A 23,214-nucleotide genomic window follows, 5' to 3' on the forward strand; every position below is an offset into this window, starting at 1 on the left:
TGAGAAATCAATAGAATTATAGATTAGGATAGATTTCTCTTTCTTTGATAATTACTTGTGAATGTTTGTTGACTTCTTATTAAATTTTATGTTCTCTTCTTCATAAAGTAATTGCCAAAAATACAAAAGATGAAGATCATAAGAGACAAAAAAAACAAGAAGTTAAGCTCCAAGCCAGGGAAAAAACCCCACAAAGGGGGGAATCCAAGAGAATTTACTTCTTATAGAATCATATCAAACTAAAATATCCAAGACCGAAGACTAAGATGAAGACTAGCACAAAGATCCCAAGCCAACTCTCCTTCAATTCTCCTCAACAAGTCAAAGTCAACAAAATTCAACGCTAGTAAAACATCTAAAATTTGGTCATCCCCTGAAATTTTGGGCCTACGATTCCACAGAAACTGACTCAGAAAACTCGCACGTGTGAACAAAAATTAGGACAGAATTTTTTTTTTTATTTCTCCTTAGACTTCACTCTTTCTCTCTTTTGATTTTCTCTCTAAAATTCTTCTTGTCTTGGCACATAAATCGAAGTGGTGAGTGATCCAATGAGGTCAAATTTCTCTCTATATATACACATCCAGCAGGTTGAATAGGTGCCTTTCTAGGCTGACTATCCAGGAGAACCAACTTGGTCGGTGGGTACCAAATCGACTCCTTTTGAATCAAAACAAATGTTTTTTTTTCATACAAATAGTCCAAATGGGACTTTGACTCATGACATTTTTCTTTGACTCATGACATTTTTCTTTTGACTCAAATAACCATGTAAGCATGAAGAACATGCTTTGACTAATTAAAATAATAATAAAATTATTTTTATTCTCTTTGCTCTTACATGAAATACATATAAGTACAATGATAATTATGAAGACCGAACCTAGTTACATTTTCAACATTCTTAACTTGTATCTTTATGTGGTAGAGTTTGGTCATTTCATTCTCTTCTTGTTTCTGAAGGCTACTCCAATTCATCTCCTTCTACACTGATGTACAAAAAATTTTCTCATCCACATCTGAGTTGCTTTCAACCTAGTTGCTTGAATCAGTGGCCATGAGATTATTCTTCTTATTATCTTTCACTTTATTCTTTGGGTTAAGCTCTGGATGTAACATCCAGTACTTCTCCTTTGCATGGCCATTAATGTTGTTGTGGTTGCCATATTTTTATATTTTCCCCTTTCCACTTTTTCTTCCCATCCTTAGAAGAGTCTTGTTGCTCAGTCTTCTTCAATCCACTTGATTTCCCTTTCTTCAAGACTATGTTCATCAAGTACTGTGCCTATACACAAGCCTTGTCAATCGATATGGGCTTAAATATCATTACTTTCTTTCACGGAGGGTTGTGTAGACCAACCAACTACTTGAGGAATACATCTTGGTTCTTTTGGGAAGATGCCCAACATTATGACCATCTTTCTAAACTTCCTGGTGTATTCTTCTATGCTCTTCCCTAGTTTCTACCTGAAGTAGTGCCACTAGATCCATTGGTCATGCAATTCCACATAAAATGGCTCATAAAACTTGTACGTGTGAACAAAAATTAGGGAAGAAACAAAAAATTTCTTTCTCCTTAGACTTCACTCTTTCTCTCTAAGATTATTCTTCTCTTGGAAAATTAATCGAAGTGGTGAGTGAGTGCTCCAATGAGATCGAACTACTCTCTATGTATACACATCTAGGAGTTCAAGCAAGTGACTTTCTAGGCCGACTTATCCAGGAGAACCTACTTGGTCTATGGATAACAAATTGACTCTATTTGAATTAAAACAAATAAAAAAAATAAATCATACAAATAGTCCAAATGGGACTTTGACTCAATAATTTTTCTTTGACTCGTGAGATTTTTATTATGACTCAAATAACCATATACTCATGAAGAACATGCTTTGAATAATTAAAATAATAAAATTTTATATTTCTTCTTTTTTCTTTTACATGAAATACATATAAGTACAATGATAATTATGAATACCAAACCTAGTTACATTTTCAACATTCTTAACATGTATCTTTGTGTGGAAGAGTTCGGTCATTTCGTTCTATTCCTGTTGTTGAACGCTACTCAGATTCACCTCCTTTTGCACTAGCATACAAACAATCTGCTCATCCACATCTAAGTTGCTTTCAACCTGGTTACTCGAATCAGTGGCCACGAGATTATTCTTCTTATTTTCTTTCACTTTATTCTTCGGGTTAAGCTCTAGATGTAACTTCCAATACTTCTCCTTTGCATGGCCATCAATGTTGTTGTGATCTTTGAACTTGTGTGTTGTGGTTGCCATATTTTTATCTTTTCCCCTTTTCCACTTCTTCTTCTTCCCCTCCTTAGAAGCGTCACATTGCTTAGTCTTCTTCGATCCACTTGATTTCCCTTTCTTCAAGACTATGTTCATAAGGTATTGTGCCTATACACAAGCCTTGTTAATCGATTTTGGCTTGGATAACATTACATTCTTTCATGGATGGTTGTGTAGACGTACCAATTGCTTGAGGAGTACATATAGGTTCTTTTGGGGAGATGCCCAACATTATGGCCATCTTTCTGAACTTCGTGGTGTACTCTTGTATGCTCTTCCTTGGCTTTTACTTGAAGTAGTGCCACTAGATCCATTGGTCCTATACATACCCAATAGGGTAAATTTGTAACTTTATGAGGGTTTTGAAGTCCTCCCACTTAGTCACTGGAGGATCTCCCTCTAACCTCAAGGTCTCAGTGTGGCTTTCTCACAAAGTCAGGGATTGAACCTTTAATTTCAACCGCGCAAATGAAATATTTTGTTCTTCCTCAATATGATGCACTGAACCGAACTTTAAAAAAAAAGAAACAAATTACATATATAACCATAAATACAAAGATGCAACAGAAATAACACTTCATTTTATTATTATCAGATACTAAAATATTCTTACAAACAGAATGGAAATAAACTAGCTCGAGCGATGGTAGCTTATCTTTGAGAAGAAATATGGAGGCAACATGCCCCTAAATTGTGTTACAATGAGGCTCGAAGGCCTATTTATGATTTTGAAATAATGGAAAACCCTAAATATCCAAAAACTTAACACTAAGAGATGAAGCGCCAAAATTATGGGCCCCGTTTGGGTAAATTGGTACATCAACTTCCCAAGGTCGTAACATTGGCATACGATCTTCGTTTACGCACACAATACCTCGTTAGAAATATATATCCGAGGAATGCAACTTTCGAGTGGAAAACATTAATCATTGCCACACGTTTAACCCAGTTTTCCAAGAAAACATCATTTAGGGCCTCAATATGGCTTCGGAAGTTCAGGACCCGAAAAACTACCAAAAATAGTAAATTGTGCTACAATTAAGGAAAAAAATAAAAATAAATAAATAAAAATAAAATAAAATAAAAATAAAAATAGTGGTGGGGGTCCAAGTGGAATAAGTGGGTGGCCACCAACATCCACCTGGATCAGTCCTCCCCCCTTAGGAAGCAATGGTCCCCATTGCGTTGAGTGCCTCCATTAGATGGGGAAATTTTTGTTGAACTTGGTCTCTCATGAGTCACTTGCCTTGGTGCATGGGTTGGCCAGCTTTGAGAACCGGATATAGTTGGATCTTTTACTGGTGAGTGTTCTTGATCTATGTGTCCATAATTCGATCAGTTGTGGCTTGTTCCATGCAGACTGGGTTTAACTCTGTTAGTCTGAGTTGTTTTGCAATGTTTGATGTGTCCAGTAAAGGTGGGAAGTATGGTCGAAGGCGGTCCACATTCAACAATTGGTGCAATCCAAGGAATGGGGGAATGTTGAGCTCAAAATCATTATCTCCCATAGCCTTGGTAATGATTTAAGGACCATATCAAAGTGGTTTGAACTTCTAATGGGCTTCGGTAAGGTGTTCTCTCTACAAATGCAACCAAACTATGTCGCCCACCTGAAACTTGTGTGGCACCCGATGTTGATCGTGTCCCTGCTTGTACTTGGCATTTGACTTCTCCAAGATGTCGTTAACCTGTTGGCGGATGTGTTGGATGCATTCAATAAATCTGGTCACTTTACCAGCCTCAAACAATACATGTGTGAATTATATCTATGTAGTCGCATGAGGCATTGCAACATCAATCAGACACAATGGTTGAAATCCTAGACCCACTTGAAAGGGACTACGACAGATCAAGCTATGGAGAGCTATGTTATAACTATGTTGCACATAGGGAAGACTCTCATCCCAAGTTCGTGGATCCTTGGAGTTGTACATGCGGAGTATATGCACTATCATCCTATTGACGACCTCCGTCTGGCCATCTGTCTAGGGTTGGAAGGCAGTCGACTTGGTGAGCTTGGTGTCTAATAGTGTCCAGAGGCTTAACCATAATGTGGTTAGGAACTTGCTATCCGGATCTGATATAATGGTTTGTGGGATCCCAAAATGTAGCCACACGCGTTAAAAGAATAGTTTTCCAATGTCCTCTGTTGTGATACTCTTCTTGCAGGCCGCCAATATAGCCATCTTAGAAAATTTGTCCATGACAAAAAATACACAGTCATTGCCGTGCTTGGTAGAAGGGAGGCCAGACATATACTCCATGGAGATGGATTCCCACGGCTGGCTGGGAATAGGAAGAGGAGTTTACCAACCTTGTTATTTGATGGTTGTCTTGGCGATGGCGTAAGAAGTGTAGGATCTAATATATTTCCCAACATCCAGTAGGAGTTTTGGCCAATAAAGTACTTTTGTAGTACAACCACAATTTTCTCCCCACTAAAGTGTCATGTGACCCGACTGTAGTGTGCCTCCCAAATCAACTTGGCATGCTCGCTTGAAGGAACACAAAGGTGGCCTAGATAGCATAATAATGTATCATGGAGGTGGCAATCAGGAACTTGCTTGCCATCTAGTAGCAGATGGTATGTGGAGTCAAATTCTGGATCATTTTTGTATACTTGTAGCCATCCAGAGGTCTCGTGGCCACAACAGTTGAGAATAGTAGTCAGTGCTGCAACTGGGGGTCGACTGAGGCAGTCTGCAACATGACTGGTGCTGACCTTTTTGTATTTAATGTTCAAGTGGAATTGTTGCAAATATGTAGAACACTTTTGATGGCAATCGTTTTGCAACTTCCCTTATGTTTGTATAAACTTAAGAGGCCAGTGATCAGTGTGGATGACCGTCTCTTTCCATGTAATGCTTCCATTACCAGTAAGCTTGCATAATGGAATACATGTTTTTATAATAGGTGGGGTACTTTTGAATTGTATCAGAAAGTGTCTAAGTATGATAGGCCACTGGACGCCCATGTTGGGTGAGGACTGCACCAATAGCATAGTCAAAGGCCTCTGTCTCAATTTCAAATGGTTGTTACAGGTATGGAAGTGTGAGTACTGGTGCAGAGAAGAGGTAGTGCTTCAACTCAACGAATGCCTTCTGTTGGGACTTGGACCAGGAAAACTTTTCTTTCGCCCTGCCCTTAGTAATCTTACTCAAAGGCCAAGTGATATTGGAGAATCCCAACATGAACCTCTAATAAAAATTTGCAAGGCCCAAAAAGCTGCAAATATTTGTTAGAGTGGTCAGGGCTGGCCAGTTCCAAATGACTTCGATCTTAGTCGAATCCATATGAACACCATGCTCATCAATGATGTAACCCAGATATTGGACCTATCTCATGCCAAAGGTACATTTATCCAAGTTGGCACACAGTTTTTGTTGTTGAAGGGTTTGAAGGACCCCCTGACTGTGTTGCAAGTGTTGTTCCCAACTCTTGCCGAAGATGAGGATATGATCCAGATAAACAACCATGAATGAGTTGGTGAAGGGTCACAAGATGTCATTCATTAGCCTCATAAAAGTAGCAGGGGAATTTGTCAACCCGAAGGTCATAACCAACCATTCAAAAAGGCCTTCCTTGGATATGAAAGTGGTCTTCCATACATTTGTGGGCTATATTGGAACCTGGTGATAGCCAAACTTTATATTGATCTTTCTCAAATACTTGGCCCCCTTGAGTTGGTCTAGAAGGTCATAAATCCTTGGGAATGGATACCTGTTCCTGACAGTGATTTTGTTTAGTTCCCGATAATCAATGCAGAGCCTCCAGGTCCCATCATTCTTTTGTACAAGTACAATCGAGCTCCCACAAGATGAGGAACTTGGTCAGATGTTCCCTTTCTGCAGGAAATCCTGGATTTGCCGCTTGATCTCTTCATTTTCTATAATGGAGCAAAAATATATCGACCCGTTCTGTAGAGGTGCTCCAGGAGTCATATTGATCAAATGATTGACCTAATAGTGCAAGGGTACCCCTATGGGTGAGGAGCAGATGTCCCTGTATTCTTCCACGACTGTATCCACCTGCTTCTGTTGCATGGAGGAACCCTTCCCAGGTCCATGGATGTGGCTACGATCTTCCCCTTACTTTGAGAGCGAATTAGAAAGAAAACAAATTTCCTAGTCTGGGAGATGATCTTAATGCATTGCTTAGCATAAATGCAAAACATGGCGGTAGGAGGGGTTACCTCTGGATCATGTATAACTTATTACCCAAAGAAATAATAACAGAGTGATGTCTAGACTCATATACAACATGTCGCTTCCATAAGTATGGTTCTCCTAATAATACATGCCAAACTTCAAGAGGAGCAACATCACAAAGTACCTCATTCGTCAAGGGCTTGATGTTGTAAGGAAGGTGGCATTGTTGGCTGACACGGAGATCTCATCCTTGGCGAAGCCACCTGATGGTGTACAATTGTGGATGTGTTGTAGTCGGTAGGCTCATTCACTTTATGACCTCTATTGAAATGAGATTCTTTTGGATCCCTCTTTTGACAATCAACTGCAGCGGGGAACCCTTCATCAACATTTGTGAGTGGAAGAGGCGTTCCCCCTCCTTTGGATCTTCAAGCTCAATCTTCTAGATCTTGGTGTTGGCCATGGTGGCACTAGGCTCTGTCTTAATGATCTACTTCCCTGTGTCATTCCCCTTGTCGAGTTCTGACTCAGAGTCGAAACATGCGTTTGATTTAGAAACCTTCAGCTCAGCCACCAATGACTGCTTGCCCCGACACTCACTTGGGTTTTGAGAGGAGCTCTTATGGAACTCACATCACTTTCCCGAGTCCTTCTTTGTCTTCGTGGTGTTTTTCTTTCCTTGCAACTTCGATGGGCTATCCTGGGTGTCACCCCACCTAGGCTTTGCCCCTTTCTCTACGGTTTTGGGGGCATCTTTCCCTTGCTTCAGATTCGCAAATCCAAAGTCTCATTTTTTATGTTTAAACTTATGCTCAATCTTGACTACGTATCATTACGTCGTGCTGAACGAGGAGATGTCCAGGAACTCCATCTCGTCCTAGATGTACCTGTGTAGACAGTAGCGGTACTTGAGTACCAAACGCTGCTCAGAATCCTTGATACCTAACTTCGTGTGAAGGGTATGAAAACATTGGTAAATTTCGGCACATCTTGGTCCCTTCCCTGCCGCAGTGTGGTCCACTTTATGTATTTATCCTCATAGCTCTCGATGGGGTAGTAATGCTCATTGATAGCGTCCCAGAATGAATTCCAAGTGGGTGCAGCTGAAAATAGTGAGGGTGTACTTTCGTTCTTCTTCTCACAGTAGGTTTCCCACTAGTTCTTGACACGAGGGGTGACTTTGATAAGTGCAAAAGTAATCTTTTCCCGATTGGAAAAACCATGAACAAAAAAATATCCTTCTAGCATATTTAACCATTTATCTATGACATTCGCATCTATCTTACCTTCAAATATGGGGATGTCAAAGTTAAATTTTACCTTGAAGGGTGTGGCACTTCCAGAGTGGCTGCTGGAAGGAGATGTGTTGCCTTTTGGTAGCCGCTAAAGGATATGGGAAAAGTTTTCCATCATCGTGTTCCTATGTCACTTGAGGGCTTCTTTGACCAAGATTTTGAAAGGATCTCTGACCCCATCGTCTTTCTTCTCTTCCTCCATGGGAGGCCATCAGGGTTTGTGAGGTTCATCTTGCAAAGGTTCAACCAATTTGAGCCCTAACTCCTTATATCCCGTCCTCGCTGGGTACATGCAAAGAAAAATCAAGAAAGAGCAGACCGCTCTGATACCATTGATCTAAACTTAAACAGGAACACTTCATTTCATTAATATCAAATACTAAAATAAGCTTACAAACATAATGGAAATAAACTAGCTCGGGCAATGGTAGCTTATCTCTGAGAAGAGATGTGACGGCTACATGCCTCTGAACTATGTTATAATGAGGCTTGAATGCCTATTTATTATTGAGAAATAATGGAAAACCCTAAACATCCAAAAACGTAACCCTAGGTGATGAAGTGCCAAAACTATGGGCCTCATTTGGGTAAATTTCTACATCAACTTCCCGGGGTCGTAACTTTCGCATACGATCTTCGTTTGATGCGCTCAATACCTCATTAGAAAGATCTATCTGAGAACTACAACTTTCAAATGGAAAAAATCAATCAAAGAATAATGTTTGCCCCATATTTTCCAAAAAAAAATGTTGTTTAGGGCCTCAAAATGGCTCTGAAGTTCACGACCCGAAAAACTACCAAAAATAGTAAATTGTGCTACAATTAACGAAACTGAAAAACTAAAAGAGACAGTGTTGGGGGTTCAAGTGGAATAAGATGGTGACCAATAACATCCACTGGGATCAGTCCTCCCCCTTATGAATCAATGGTCCCCATTGTGTTGAGTGCCTCCATGAGATGGGGAAACTTTTGTTGAACTTGGTCCCCGATGAGCCACTTGCCTTCGTGCAGGAGTTGGCCAGCTTTGACAACCTAATATAGTTGGATCTTTTGCTGACGAGTGTTCTTGATATGTGTGTCCATAATCTGATCAGTTGTGGTTTGTTCCACGTAGTGTGGGTTTAACTTTGTTGGTGTGAGTTGTTCTGCCAGCTTTGACAACCTGATATAGTTGGATCTTCTGCTGACGAGTGTTCTTGATATGTGTGTCCATAATCTGATCAGTTGTGGTTTGTTACATGTAGTGTGGGTTTAACTTTGTTGGTGTGAGTTGTTCTACAATGTCTAATGTTAGATACCATTTTTTCGGATTCAACTACGTTAAGTAAGTCAATCATGTATGACCATTTCCATGAGAGGTAGTCGTAACTAACTAATTTCTCTGCCTGATGTTAGATATCCTTTTTTGGATTCAACTGCGTTAAGTAAGTCATTCATGTATGTCCATTTCCATGAGAGGTAGTCGTAACTGACTAATTTCTCATGATTTTTTAATAGTCCACTTAGCACTCATTGCATCGGGTGATTCTCACAGGGGTGAAGAAGTGGGATTGAAACTAGTGAAATGAATCACATAGTGTCAATCATCACTTCCAGGGCTTGCACCCAGTAACTAGGACTTCCCGGGAGGTCACCCATCCCAGATCGTCTCTGACTCAAGCGCGCTTAACTGTGGAGTTTTCCCCACAATCAAACCCACTTATCTTGCTACCACATTTGCAAAACCTTAGCAAGTATTGCGCCTCATGAACCATTCAAGTAGAGTTCCCTTCACTCTTTTGAATTTAAGTATTAAGGGGTTTTCACAGTGAAGGGAACTCTACTTGAATGGTTCGTGAGGTGCAATACTTGCTAAGGTTTTGCAAATGGGGTAGCAAGCTAAGTGGGCTTGATTGTGGGGAAAACTCCACAGTTAAGCATGCTTGAGCCAGAGATGATCTGGGAGGGTGACCTCCTGAGAAGACCTGGTTACTGGGTGCAAGCCCCGGAAGTGATGATTGACACACTATGTGATTCATTTCACTAGTTCCAATCACACTTCTTCACCCCTGTGAGCATCACCCGATGCAATGAGTGCTAAGTGGACTATTTAAAAATCATGAGAACTTAGTCAATTACGACTACCTCTCATGGAAATGGTCATACATGAATGAATTACTTAACACGGTTGAATCCCAAAAAATGATATCTAATATAATGCAATGTGAAAACCCCTTAATACTTTAATGTCTGATGTGTCTAGTAATAGTGGGAAGTATGGTCAAAGGCAGTCCACATTGAACATTGGGTGCAGGCCAAGGAATGGGGGAATCCTAAGCTCAAAAGCATTGTCTCCCACAACCTTCGTAATGGTGTAAGGACCATATCAAAGTGGTATGAGCTTCTAGTGGGCTATAGTAAGGCGTTCTTTCTGCAAATGCAACCAAACTTTGTCACCCACATTAAACTTGTGTGGCACCCGATGTTGATCATGTCGATGCTTGTACTTGAAATTTGATTTCTCCAATATGTCGTGAACCTGCTGAACGATGTGCTGGATGCGTTCAATAAATCTGGTCGCTTTCTCAGCCTCAGACAATATATGTGTGGATTATGTCTGTGCAGTCGCATGAGGCATGACAACATTAATCAGACACAATGGTTGAAATCCTAGACCCACTTGAAAGGGACTGCGACCAGTCAAGCTATGGAGAACTCTGTTATAATTGTGTTGCACATAGGGAAGACTCTCATCCCAAGTTCGTGGATGCTTAGATTTGTACAAGTAGAGTATGTGCACTATCATCATATTGACGACCTTCGTCTGACCATTAGTCTAGGGATGGAAGGCAATTGATTTGCTTAGCTTAGTGTCCAATAGTGTCCATAGTCTTAACCAAAATATGCTCAAGAACCTACTATCCTAATCTGATATAATGGTCTGTGGGATCCCAAAATGTACCCACAATTGTTCAAAAAAGAGTTTGGAAATGTCCTCTGTTGTGATACTCTTCTTGGAGGCTGCCAATATAGCCATTACCACGTCCACAAATACACAGTCATTACCATGCTTGGTAGAAGGGAGGCCAGGCATATAGTTGTTACAGACCCATTTGGGAAAATCAACCCCAACCTACAGATCCATACTATTAGGGCCCATCAAACCCTAATTCAGTTGTTACATGCCCTAAAGAAGTCAACCATCAGAATGTGTAGCTTCCCAAGAAGTTTCATGACCAAAATCATCCAGAAACTGCCTCTAAGAAGATTAGCACAAGTAGGCCTTCATTAGGGTGCGCTATAATGCAAACCATACACTGACAGGGTGTTATGCAGCACACTTGGTCCCTCTTTGGCCTGCGCTGGGCAAATTTGAGCGAATTTCCATTGGGGTTTGAAAGATTCCTTATCCATTGGGTGCCTCTAGAAGTTTCTCAAAACCTATCTACTCCTTTGAGCTCATATTTGGATGAGGAAGGGAGTCAAGGAACATCGATCCCTTATACCTTCCTCCATGGAACTAGACTCTAAGTTTGGGAGGGAATTCATTGTCACCATTTATGGCATAACTTCCTTCATTCACCTATAAAAAGACCACTCATCTAAGTGATCAGGGGCTGGAAATTATTGAATTATAGGGAGATGTTGTTAGCATGAGACTTGAGTTGATTTCAAGTATTGTAATGATGTCAAATTTCTTGCTTGTTATGAGGAGACGATGGGATTGAACTGGAGGAGTGATGCTGAATTGAGCAATGGGTTGTAACTCTTCCTTTTACTAATAAAGTGTTCAAATCTTTTTCCATATGCTTGTGTTATTCATTTATGTTTTCAAATGTATATCATGTACTTGATTCCATGCTATGTCTAATCAATAGATCATTATCATATGCTTTGATTGGTTGTTGTCTTCTGTCTGTGTGCAGGTACTCTTCAAGCGGATTAAGTACGAAGACGAGCGACATAATCGGTCAAGGGATATAAGGAGCAAGCGAAGGCTACAGGTAGGCTTCTTTGCCTCTTATTTAATCTATTGATCATAGGAAAAGTAGAGAACTCTTTAAAGTGTTGTTCTAGACTTAGCTACTAGTCTAGGGGTTTAAGCGTTTATTCGTAGACAATAAAACTTCCCAAAACAATAGTCCATGGAGATGGATTCCCACGACTGGCTGGGAGTAGGCAAAAGAGTGTACAGGCCTTGCTTCTTGATGGTCGGCTTGGCGATGGGGAAGGAAGTGTAGGATCTAATATATTTCCCAACATCCAGTCGGAGTTTTGGCAAATAAAAATACTTTTGTAGTACAACCACATTTTTCTCCACACCAAAGTATCCGGCGACCCCACTGTAGTGTTTTTCCCAAATCAGCTTGGCACGCTCGCTTGAAGGAACACAAAAGTGGCGTAGGTTGCATAATAATGTGTCCTAGAGGTGAAAATCAGGAACTTTCTTGCCATCTACTAGCATCTGGTATGTGGAGGAAAACTCTGGATCATTTTTGTATAGTTACAACCATCCAGAGCTCTCGTGGCCACAAGACTTGAGAACAGTAGTGAGTGTTGCAACTGGGGGCCAACTGAGGCAGTTAGACAACATGATTGGTGTTTCATTTTTTGTATTTAATTTTCAAGTGGTATTGTTGCAGATATGTAGAACACTTTTGATGTCGATCGTTATGCAACTTCCCTTGTGTGTGTATAAACTGAAGAGCTTGGTGATCGGTGTGGATGATTGTCTCCTTCCCCAGAATGTAATGCTTCCATTGTTGGCAAGCCTGCATGATGGAATACATATTTTTATCATAGGTGGGGTACTTTTGAATTTTATCTGAAAGTGTCTCATTATGATAGGCCACTAGATGCCTGTGCTGGGTGAGGACTGCACCAATAGCATAGTCGGAGGTGTCTGTCTCAATTTCAAATGGCTGTTGCAAGTCTGGTAGTGTGAGTACCGGTACAGAGCAGAGGTGGTGCTTCAACTCAACGAATGCCTTTTGTTGGGATTCAGACCAGGAAAACTTTGCTTTGGCCCCGTCCTTAGTAATCTGACTCAAAGGCCAAGTGAGAATCCCAACACGAACCTCCAATAAAAATTTGCACGGCCCAAAAAGCTGCAAAGCTCTATTAGAGTGGTCGGGGCTGGATAGTCCCAAATGACATGGATCTTAGTCAGATCCATATGCACACCACGCTCATCAATGATGTAACCCAGATATTGGACTTGTCTCATGCCAAAGGTACATTTCTCCAAGTTGGCACACAGTTTGTGTTGTCGAAGGGTTTGAAGGACCCCCTGAATGTGTTGCAAGTGTTGTTCCCAACTCTTACTGAAGATGAGGATATGATCCAAATAAACAATCATGAATGAGTTGGTGAAGGGCTGCAAGATGTCATACATTAGCCTCGTAAAATTAGCAGGGGAATTTGTCAACCTGATGGGCATAACCAACCATTCAAAACGGCCTTGCTTGGATTTGAAAGCAATCTTCCATACATTTGTGGGCTCTACTGGAACCTGGTGATAGCCAGATTTCAGATCGATCTTGCTGAAATACTTGGCCCCCTTGAGTTGGTCCAGAAGGTCATCAATCCATGGGATTGGATACCTATTACAATCGGGCTCCCACAAGGCGAGGAACTTGGTCGGGTGTGCCCTTTTTGCAGCAACTCTTGGATTTGCCACTTGATCTCTTCATTTTTTATAATGAAGTGACGATATATCGGCCCGTTGGGTAGAGGTTCTCTAGGAGTTAGATCTATCAAATGCTTGACATAACAGTGTAAGGGTACCTTTGTGGGTGAGGAGAAGATGTCCTTGTATTCTTCCATAATTGTATCCACCCGCTTCTACTACATGGAGGAACCCTTCCCAGGGGCCATGGATGTGGCTACAATCTTCCCCTCAATTTGGGAGCAAATAAAAAATAAAACAAATTTCCCAGTCTAGAAGATGATCTTACTGCATTGCTTAGTAGATATAAAAGAGATGGCGGTAGGCAGGGCTACCTCCAGTATCCTGTATAACTTATTACCCAAAGAAATGGTAATAGAGTGAGGTTTAGACTCATATACAACCTGTCGTTTCCACAAGTATGTTTGTCCTAATAATACACCCCAAACTTCAATAGGAGAAACATCACACAATACCTCATCAATGAAGGGTTTGATGTTGTAGGGAAGGCAACATTGTTACCTAACGTGAAGATTTATTCCTTAGTGAAGCCACCCAATGGTGTATAGATGCGGATGTGATATAGTTGGTAGGCCCAGCCGCTTTACGACCTCTGCTGAAATTAGGTTCTGTTGACTCTCGCTATCGACAATGAACTGCAGCAGAGAACCTTTCACCCACATTTATGTGTGGAAGAGATATTCCCCTTCCTATGGATCTTCAGGCTCAATCTTCTAGATCTTGGTGGTGGCCATGGTGCCACTAGGCTCCACGTTGATTATCTGTTTCCCTTTGTCATTCCCCTTGCCGGGTTCTGACTCGAAGTAGGAACAAACATTTGATTCAGAAGCCTTCAACTCGGCCACCAGTGACTGCTTGGCCCAACACTCACTTGCGTTTTGAGTGGATGTAATATCCCTCGTGAAAATTGCATGTAATAAAAGTGAATAAAGGAAAAATAATAACCACGGATGATAGGACACTTATTCCAAGTTGAATGTTGAGCAGAATCCTAGTGATGGGGATCAATTGTGATTGTTTATGGCTAAGGAAATTAGCAAAGGCAATGGCTAAGGCTTTGGAAAGGAAAAATGGAATTTTTGGCACAATTATTTATGAAAATAATGGAAATTAGGAGAAAAGGGAGGTGAAAGGTCACAAGTTTCATGTGAGGAGGAAACTGAAGGAAAATCATGGAAAATGAAGAAAATAGAGGCCTCATTCATAAAAAGGCTTATGAGGATTAATTGGCAAGATTTTGCCAACCTTTTGTCAGTTTAGTTTTGGAGCTCTCTCATATTTCTCTCTCTCTCTCATACTCTTGGAGACTTATGGTTTTCTTGGAGCACTCTTGGTGGGTGTGGCATACATGTATTCTTGGAGCAGGAAGGCAAACGAAGAGCAGGAAAGCACAAGAAGGCATCGAGATCAACAGCTACATCATATTTGCTTGCAGGTATCAAGTTGCATGTCTGTTTCCTTCACTAGTTTTGGCATGTGTGGCACATGCATGTGTTTTCTTCGTTGTGATCTGTCATTGGCATGGAGGATTGCATGGATTGACAGTGGATTTCCTAGCCTTGCCATTTTCTAGATAGCCATGGTGATTGTGGGTTACTTTCATTGTTTTTTTTGGTTGGTTCTCATGTTTCCTTAGCTTGGGTTGAGTTACTAGTTCCTGGATCCTTGGTTGGACAAACGCTCGGGAGCCCTGTAACAGCTTGGGTTGAGTTACTAGTCCCATAGCCTTGGTTGGACAAACGCTCTGGAGTCCTTGGTGGGTTGAGTTACTAGTTCTTGGATCCTTGGTTGGACAAACGCTCTGGAGCCCTTGGTGGTTGAGTTACTAGTTCCTGGATCCTTGGTTGGACAAATGCTCTAGAGCCTGGTGGCAGGTATGGGTTGAGTTACTAGTCCCAGAGCCTTAGTTGCAACAAACGCTCTGGAGCCCTGGATGGCTAGGATAGAAACCGATCTAATGATGGTTTTGTGATGTCCAACCGTGAAATGAAATCACTATTTGTTGGGTTGAGGTGGATGCCCTCCAAAAGCCCTGGATGGGTTTTGATTGATGTGCTCTATGAGATTCCACATTCATGCTTGGAATATGGCACAAGGGTGAATGGATGAAGAGAGATTTGGCTCAACTATTCTACAGTCAAGTGGAACATGGAAGTCCCATCTCAGGTTTAGATTTTGCATCATTAATGAAAGGTTATTTCTCCTTGTATTTTTATGAGAATTTTGATGGATTATATGTGATCTACATGGTTGTACTTTCATGAGTATTTATGTTGCTATTTTGTTGTTATGTATGTGTTTTATGACATTAGCTATCTATGGCTTTCACCATGTTTTTACTTGTAATTGAATGATAAATGTATCTATGACCTAATGGATGGAATGGCAATTGATGTGTTGAGGTATCAATGGTTCTTAGCAATTCTCAGCTAAGTATGAGACCCCTATGCTCAAAACTGTTATTTACACCTGTAGTTTACGTATTCATGATATGTTTGACGAAATGCCTGTCATGGCTAGTAGGGGTTCAATCAAGGTCTTGAACAAGTATTGTATTTAGTACTGTCATTTCCATGTTATTTTACTGATTTGAAGAGATGGTTCAATTTTGGGAAGTGACATGGGCTCTAGGCCTGAAAAATTGGCTCAAATTCTGGAGTCGATGGCATGGCACTGATTTTTTTAGTCTCTGGTCACTAGCAGGCGAGCCTGTGAGAGTGACTTTGGGTTTTTGGTCGCTCTCATGCCTATAACATGGGAGTGACTAAGGCTTAAGTTGTCCAAAAGTTCAGTGGGACCCCATGGTAAGTTGTCTAAAGTATTGGATTGGTTCATGAGGATCCTATAACTTATGATTAATGTTTGTATGGTGTGTTTCCATCGGTTCCTCTTCCTTAACGTGACTTAGGAGGTCAAATCATATCATAGTGGCATCTCATCGCATGTTTACCCCGGCTAGTTGGTTGCTTGGGTAGATGTGGGAGGACGGTGTTACAAATTGGTATCAGAGCATGGTTCACCCCTCGGACTAGATGGGCTATGTGTTGACCATGCATGCATGTCAGTTGCATGTGTGTCTCTCACAATTTCATTTCATGTCCTTATTGCATTTACATGATGTTGTTCATGGTTGAGGTGATGTCGTCATGTGAAACTTCATGTGTTGTTGTGGAATGCATCATCATGAGTGTATGACTGGTTATATGTTGATTTATGTCACTTACATGTATCGTTGTAGTATGCTTGGTTACATTCTTGCTTTATTGGTTACATTCCTGCTTGATTGGTTACGTTCTTGTGTGATTGGTTGTATGTACCATTCTCACAAGTTTGATTTCAAGTATTGTTCATTCATGCTTGATCATACGTGTTTATGCATATGCGTGGATGGTTATGCATCACTTATGCATGTTCATGTTTGCATGTGGTCAAGTGTATAGTGATGTAGTGGTGGTTGTCATGCATGAGGTCATGGTGTGTTGTTGTTGAGGTCATGCATTGATGATTGGACCCTAGCTAGAATGACGATTGCATGGCCATATACCTATATTTTATACTTCGATATGTTGTCATGATTATGTTATACATGTATCACATTGATTTGTTTATCTTGCAGACAAGGTATCCACCCCAAGCTTTACTAAGGTACGTTGGTTTATTTTGATTTGGTTTAGTTGACATGATACACCTTGTAGGAAGAAATATCAAATGGCTAGCAAGAAGGTTGACTACAAAGACTCTCCCTATGAATCAGAAGACCAGTATGGTGTTGGGAAATCTTCCGATTTGGTAGTTACTCTGAGAAGCTTAAAGGAAGAAATAAGAAGTTGTAGGGCAGATAATGACAGAATCATGCAGGCAAATGAGAAACAAGCAGAGGTAAATGTAGTAATACTTCAGAGTTTGTCATATTTGCAATGATAATGATCACTAAAGATCAACCATGAGAAGTAAGATAGAACTAATGGGGCATATGGTAGTTGGTCGCATGGTGGTCAGATATCAGATAGAGATGACATGGTCAGAGATGAGAAATTGTTGGACACTCCAGATAGGAGAGGGCATAGACACTAGTATGATTCTAGTTCTGATTCATATAGGCATCATGATCTTCATCATCATCATCCTTACAGGAAGAGTGATAGGGATATTTGTCGGATGAGTTTAAGAAAGAAAAGCCACCCACATTTGATGGAGAGATGAAGAAACCACATGATGCATAGGCATGGTTGCTTGGCATGCGGAAATTCTTCAGGTTGCATGACTATTCAGAGAACATGAAATTTAGAGTGGCTACATCCAGTCTCAAAGGTAAAGCAAACATTTGGTGGGAAGATGTGAAGAATGTCAGATGTATTCATGAGGAATATTTGACTTGGAGTGAGTTTGAGTGGTTATTCAAGAAGAAGTATTTGTCAGAAAGATACTTTGATAACAAGGTGAAGGAATTTTATGAGCTAAAGATGGAATCTATGATAGATGATGAGTACACTAGCAGGTTCTTGGAGTTATTGAGTTATGTTCCTTATCTCACAGAGGAAAAGGTTCATTAGTGGGTTTCTGGTTGCATTTAAAAATATAATTGAGTTCGATGAGCCTAAATCATTGGAGGAGGCCATTCAGAAGCTAAAGCATTGCAATGAACAATCGAAGCACATAACTGAGATGAAACCAGATTGGAAAGGTAATGCAAAGAACAAAGGAAAAAGGGACATAAAGCGAGTAAGACCATAGGATTCAGGTAACAAGGACAATGTTGCACCACCTAAGAGGATCAATGCATCAGATAGAGGACAGGGACATCGATCTCAGGAGCAGAATAAGGAGCTCGTGCGGTGTTGGACTTGTGGAGGAGATCACCATAGGAGGGATTGTCCACAATACCAGAGTGGTAGGCCTAAGATATACAGTGCACAAGAGGTACAAACTATTGGAGATGTTGGTCAGAGAATTCCATGTATCTATGCAGAATTGGATAACAAATAGACATAGCATCAAGCATCTATCATTGAGATGGACAGTAAGCTTTGTGATCAAGTTATTTCTAATTTGATTGACCCTGGATCTAATTATAGCTATGTTAGTCCTGACTTCGTTGATAAGTGGAGTTTGAATAACGAATTGCATGGAGAGTCTTGGTTAGTGCAATTGGCTATAGGTATGAAGAAGCAAGTTCATAATTAGGTAAGATGTTGTGCATTTTACTTGAATGGTATGCCTACCGCAACACATATGAATGTATTACCGTTGGATTCATACAATGTGTTGTTGGGCATGGAATGGTTGTATCTTCATATAACCAAGGTGGATTTTTATGATAAATCCATTGAGTGTGTTGATGACAATGGGGAACCAAGAGTCTTACAGGGTAATCAGAAAGCTACATCAGTTAGGATGGTGACATCTATGCAATCAAAGTGTAGCCGAAGGAAAGGGTGTAAGTTATTCGCAATGCACATTTCTAGTGATAAGGGTAGGGAAGTCGAGGATATGGATGTGTTGAGCAGGTAACCAGTTTTACAGGAGTTCAAGGATGTATTTCCTAAGGATATTACAGAGTTGCCACCTCACAGGGAGGTAGAATTTTCTATTGAGTTAGTTCCAGGGGCAGCTCTAACATCAAAAGCATCGTATAAGATGAGCACACCTGAGTTGGTTGAGTTAAATTTGCAACTGATGAAATGTTGGACAAGGGGTACATTAAGCCAAGTGTATCACCATGGGGCGCACCGGTATTGTTTGTGAAGAAGAAAGATGGAACATTCAGATTATGCATTGACTACAAGCAGTTGAACAAAGTGACCATCAAGAACAGGTATCCGTTACCGAGAATTGATGACTTGTTCAATTAGCTGAAGGGAGTAGTAGTGTTCTCACAGATTGATTTGAGATCTGGATATCATCAGGTATGCAACAAAGAGGAAGAAATTACAACACCGCTTTCTGACCCAGGTACATGCATTATGAATTTGTCGTTATTCCATTTGGCCTAACTAATGCTCCAGCTACACTTACATGTTTGATGAATAGTGTATTGCGTCCATATTTGGGAAATTTTGTAATTGTGTTCATTGATGATATACTGGTATATTCTAAAAATGTAGAAATTTTGAATAAATAACACTTATTCACAGAGATTATCCCGATTATACACTATTTGTGGAATGCATGCACAACACATAACCTCCTCTACGTTGATCATCAATTTTGCAGAATTAAGAAACGATCGCATGCGCACATTGAAACATTAATCACACATATCAACACAGTATGTACTAGGGAAAGCATACAGCTGAAAACCCCCAACTATATGTATATTATAATGATAGAGAACATGTAACAATACATAGTACAATACTCCTCACAAGTACTCAGTACTATCTCCACCTGCTACACACAAACTAGCTCAGATCTGAATCAAGTCACAGGTTCAAATCTCCTCCATTGTTTGCTTGCCTCTACTGCGCAATCCAATTTGAGAATGGGATTGATCCAAGTTCGAATTCCCTTGGCTTGTACTACGCAATCCTCATTGGCAATCTCAATCAATGATTATGCAAATCTCATGCACAGCTATAGTCACAACTGATAGTAGTCTCACCCTTTCACCCACCTCTAGCACTTGTCTTCACTGAACTGTCCATGCACTAAGTTAACTGATGTATTCTTTAGTTGATTTATGAGTGAATAATTAGTGAATTAATTAATAATTAATTCACATCACTCATCACTAGTGTATTTGCAGTTAGACTAAATACAACTAGTTCAACTAAGTCAAACTGAACACAACTCCATCAATTCCTCAATCAACTCCACCAAACTCAATCACTTGAGTTCTAACGGAAGTCCATCATGCAATAGCTCAACTAACCCATAAGAAAAGCGTATTTCCTTCTGGCAGTTGCATGTGCCACATCTGTAGCTCGAATTGAAGTGATGCAAGAGGATAAGATAATGTTTATAGTCCAAATATTATTAAGAGCTAATAATATTCGGCTGTTCTATTTTTAGACTGGCAGTCTAAAAATAGACTCCGCCCATATGTCTAAAAATAGAATTCCATCTTTTTTTACCAACATGACCAATCATCCACAAATAGCATCCTGCAACTCATAGACCATGATCCATATGTCTAAAAATAGACATAGTCTAAAAATAGACTTTGCGCCAAAAATAGCCTGCGGGCCCACTTAGTGAAGGCGACTCCTTTCCACTAAGCTCCATCATCTTGTTACATTTTCAACAATCCCTCTCAACAAGATATGTATTATCTGCAACCCCTATCCTGCAACTCTGGAATGTTCTGCATGCAACACATTTGCCCAGTCCACTTGCTCCAACAACACTTGGAACAAAAACACTCCCAACTGAGCACTCTGTTGGGCTAGGAACATACTCTGATGCTGAAGCTCTACCTATTGCTGACAAGTGATCCCTCTCTGACATCTGCGCTACTGCAACATCTCCATGCATCTCGCACCATGCACACCTCTCTGTGCCACCTAGCACTGTGAAAAACACTTGTGCCTCTCGCATTGCTGCAGCCTGCTAGCTATGCGTTGTCCTGGGATTCCCTACAGTGTCGCTCTCTCTGCTGCTCCATCCGCATCTGTCTCTACCCAATCAGTCAGTTCCTGCTACTCCACATCGGGACTCCCGTAGCAAGGTCTCATCCAAGAGGTTGGGTACCTCAAGGATCCTACCCCTCCTCCTTGGGACGATCACTCGATATCGCCCCACCTGCTACCTGGAGGTATGGCTGCATGTGATCCCTCAGCCCACCTGGCTCGAAGTTTCCCCCTACTAGAGGTATCTACATGAGTAGATGTCTCTACTCAATCTCCTCTCAGCTTCCCTTGTTGTGGCTGCTCCACAACCTCCTGAAGCTGCTGCACCAATCGTGGCTCCTCCATAGTCGTCTGAGACTTCTTCTGGCTCTGTGTGTTGAGAGGTAATATACGCTCCCTCTCAACCACCAAGTCTCCATCAGTGGCCTCGCTGCTCAAGGCTTTGCATGCATCTTGAACCTCAAGATCATATAGGTTCTTGACCCATGAACCAATCTGCTTCACCTGTCTAGTGATGATGTGTCCAAGGAAAACCTTTCCCTTACTGAAGACTACATCATAGCCTCTGTCTTCCAGCATCGCGATCGACACCAAGTTTCTCTTCAGTCCTGGTACATACTTGACATCGGTCAAGGTAAGGCAAGCTCCATGCTCCCTCTGAAAAATAACCGTGCCTACACCTGAGACACTATACTTCTCATCATTACCCATCGCTATGAGTATCTGGAGATCTTTCTCCTCCAAAGTACTGAACAAACTCTTGTCACCGGTCATGTGGAAAGAAGCTCCACTGTCAAGAAACCAACCACTTCCCACCATGGATGAAACCATGCATGCAAAGAGTGTGAAATCCAACACAAACTGTGAAGCAAGTGCCTCACCTTCAGATCCTTCCTCGGATCCCTTCTTGGATTTCCTCCGTGGACAATTTGCAGCATAATGGCCCACCTCATGACAACAAAAGCATCGCACTTCCGATTTGTCAACCTTCTTCCCATCATTGGAAGAACTGGATTCGGAAAGAGAACCCTTCTCCTTCCCCTTCTTTGGTTTGGCAGCCAAAGCGCAATTTTCTTCATCAGATGCCTTTGATGAAGATCCGTCCCTGGTATTCCGCCTGATCTCCTCTTGCACAAGATCCGACCAAAGTCTCTCCTATCCTAGCAATTTCTCCCGACAATTGACAGAGTCCTGATAGGAATGCCAACTCTTCGGAAGACCAAGGAGAGCCAAGCTCACCAAGTCCTCATCATCGACAGTCACCCCCACACTTCCCAGCTCATCTCGGCATTGGGTGAACTTCGTGAGATACTTGGGCATATTGTCTCCATTCTCACACTTAATGTTTCTGAGTTTATCCTTGAGTGCCAACTTCCTCTGGTCGCTCTTGCTTTGGAATAAATCTATCAATGCTTTCCACATCAAGTATGGAGAAGCCTTTCCATGCAGGCTAGATACAATGTGATCCTTCACGCCCTCCAACAAAATCCTTCGACACTTTGTTGTCTTCTTTTGCCAAGCCTCAATGTGAGCAGCATCAATAGGCTTTGGGACCTCAGCATCTATGAACTCCTTCAACCCATTGTCATCTAACACCGCCTCCATCCTGTCTTTCTATGCAATATAATTCGAGCTGCCTTCAAGGGCATACTCCAATCGCAATCCGTTGAAATACATTTCAACTTTGACACCAAGAAAACACTGCTGCAAATTCGAATTCCACTAGCTCAAAACTCAACCGCTTCTGATCTAAAATTCGTGAGAACAAAGTATTTCTCGTACAGAGATTGACTATATGGGCATTCACCGGATATCTCACCTTCCAAAAGAAGGATGAGTCCAGAGGCTACCTAGCCCGATTACAGACTCTGCATGAAGAAATAAAATGTAATCACTTTCTAAATAATAGATCTGATGATCAACTCTACTCTGATACCATGTAGAAATTTTGAATAATATAACACTTATTCACAGAGATTATCTCGATTATACACTATTTGCGGAATGCATGCACAATACATAACCTCCTCTACGTTGATCATCAATTTTGCAGAATTAAGAAACAATCGCATGCGCACATTGAAACATCAATCACACATATCAACACAGTATGTACTGGGGAAAGCATACAGTTGAAAAGCCCCAACTATCTGTATATTATAATGATAGAGAACATGTAACAATACATAGTACAATACTCCTCACAAGTACTCAGTACTATCTCCACCTGCT

The sequence above is a fragment of the Pinus tabuliformis genome, chromosome 4_1 (genome assembly GCF_031772625.1).
Source record: "Pinus tabuliformis cultivar Carrire ecotype Pingquan chromosome 4_1, CPIR1, whole genome shotgun sequence".
NCBI lineage: Eukaryota > Viridiplantae > Streptophyta > Pinopsida > Pinales > Pinaceae > Pinus > Pinus tabuliformis.